Genomic DNA, 2,303 nt, shown 5'->3' with positions numbered 1-2,303 from the left:
CTATTGAGGGGAGGTGGGCGGAGCGAGGAACGTCACGTATTGTTCGGTCAAATAGCGGCGCGCTCTTTTCTCTCCCCCCCACCTCCGGAATGCCGTAGGGGCAGCCGGCAGCGCGCGCGCCGAGTAGAGCCGCGCATGCGCGAATAGCTGGTTTGCAGCCCCGCTGGCTGCAGCAGAAATGCGAACGTTCCATTCCGCCGTCCTAAAGCGCCTCGGCGGGCCAGCCATCGAATCATAGAATCGTGAGGAGTTGGAAGGGAACCAGAGGGTCATCTAGTCCAACCCCCCCAGATGCAGGGATCTTTAACAACAGCATCAATAATAATAATAATAATAATAGTTTATCATTTATCGAAGCCCAGTGGAAGTAGGCGCTGGGGGTCCCTTCCCTCTGCCACTCTGGGCAGATTCCAACAAAATATTAAAATACAGTAATGCATCAAACATTAAAAGCTTCCCTAAACAGGGCTGCCTTCAGATGTCTTCTAAAAGTCTGGTAGTAATTGTTCTCTTTGACATCTGGTGGGAGGGTGTTCCACAGGGCAGGTGCCACTACCGAGAAGGCCCTCTGGATTCTTGCAGTGAGGGAACCACCAGAAGGCCCTTGGCGCTGGACCTCAGAGTCTGAACAGAACGATGGGGGTGGAGATCATAGCTGTCAACCTTCCCTCTTTTTGCAGGAAATTCCCTTATTCCAGTGCCGTTTCCCGCTGCTTTCCTGGATTGTTAGATATCCCAGAGACTGTCCCCAGGACAGGTGACGCTGCTGATCCCTTATTTTCAAGGTTGCTGATCCCTTATTTTCAAATCTGAAAGTTGACAGCTATGGTGGAGATGCTCCTTCAGATATACTGGACCGGGGCTGTTTAGGGCTTTAAAGGTCAGCACCAACACTTTGAATTGAGTTTGGAAACATACTGGGAGCCAATGTAGGTCTTTCAAGATGGGTGTTGTGGCAGATGGCCATTCAGCTTCTGCTCTGAAATCTCCCAAGGAAAGAGAGTCCACCGCCTCTCGTGGGAGTCTGTTCCACTGCTGAACAGGCTTTTGCTTTCAGAAAGTTTTTCCTAATGTTTAGTTGGAATCAAATCTCTACTCAGCCAGGAAGTTCTGCCCTCCTGAGTCGAGGTCCTTGCAAGCTGGTACTTAGAGGATTGCCGTCTCAGGCTTTCAACTTCAATCCTATGCGCGTTTACCTGGGGCTAAGGCACAGTGGGAAATTCCTGTGCTGCAGAATCATTTTCCAGGTTCAGCCTCCTCATTTCGGAGCAAGACTTGTTGAACTCAGATTGAACTTAACTTGCGAGTGGACATGCACAGCATCACGCCATAAATCACAAATGAAATCTATGAGCGACCTGTTTATTACTTGTGTTGTGATCACTTGATTTTAAACACTGGGATTTAAAGAGGTTTTCAAAAACACCAAAACATATTTTTAAAAGTGCATGCCCTCCGATGAAAAGAGGGACATCTCTTTCCATAATGATAATTTTACTGTTTATACCCCATACATCTTACTGGGTTGCCCTAGCCTAGCCACTCTGGGCAGCTTCCAACATACATATATAAAAACATACTAAACATTTTAAAAAACCTTCTCTATACGTACAGGATTGCCTTCTGACGGCTTGGGGGTCGGATAACTCCATACCCTCCGACATTTCTCCAGCACTGTGGATTAAACCACAAAGCCTAGGACTTGCTGATCAGAAGGTCGGCGGTTCGAATCCCCGCGATGGGGTGAGCTCCCGTTGCTCGGTCCCTGCTCCTCCTGCCAACCTAGCAGTTCGAAAGCACGTCAAAGTGCAAGTAGATACATAGGTACCGCTCCGGCAGGAAGGTAAACGGCGTTTCCGTGCGCTGCTCTGGTTCGCCAGAAGCGGCTTAGTCATGCTGGCCACATGACCCGGAAGCTGGATGCCGGCTCCCTCGGCCAAGAAAGCGAGATGAGCGCCGCAACCCCAGAGTTGGTCATGACTGGACCTTTAAGGAAAAGTGGGACATTCTGGGATCAAATCAGAAACCGGAACGGCTTCTCTAAATCAGGGACATCCCTGGAAAATAGGGACACTTGGAGGGTCTGAACAGCACCGGGCGCAACATCTGGGGGTTAGGGTTAGGGGGCACAAATCCACGGGTTAGGGGGTGCAAATTACTTGCCTTGCCCCAGGTGCTGACAACCCACGCTACGCCACTGGGTCTGAAAGCAGGGGTCAGCAAACTTTTCCAGCAGGGGGCTGGTCCACTCTCCCTCAGAACTTGGGGGGGGGCGGAATATATTTTGGGGGGGAAATATTGAA

Source organism: Podarcis gaigeae (assembly GCF_964106915.1).
Source record: "Podarcis gaigeae genome assembly, chromosome: 2".
In the NCBI taxonomy this organism is placed as follows: Eukaryota; Metazoa; Chordata; class Lepidosauria; order Squamata; family Lacertidae; genus Podarcis; species Podarcis gaigeae.
The sequence above is the reverse complement of the archived record's forward strand: the minus strand, read 5'-3'. Positions refer to the sequence as shown.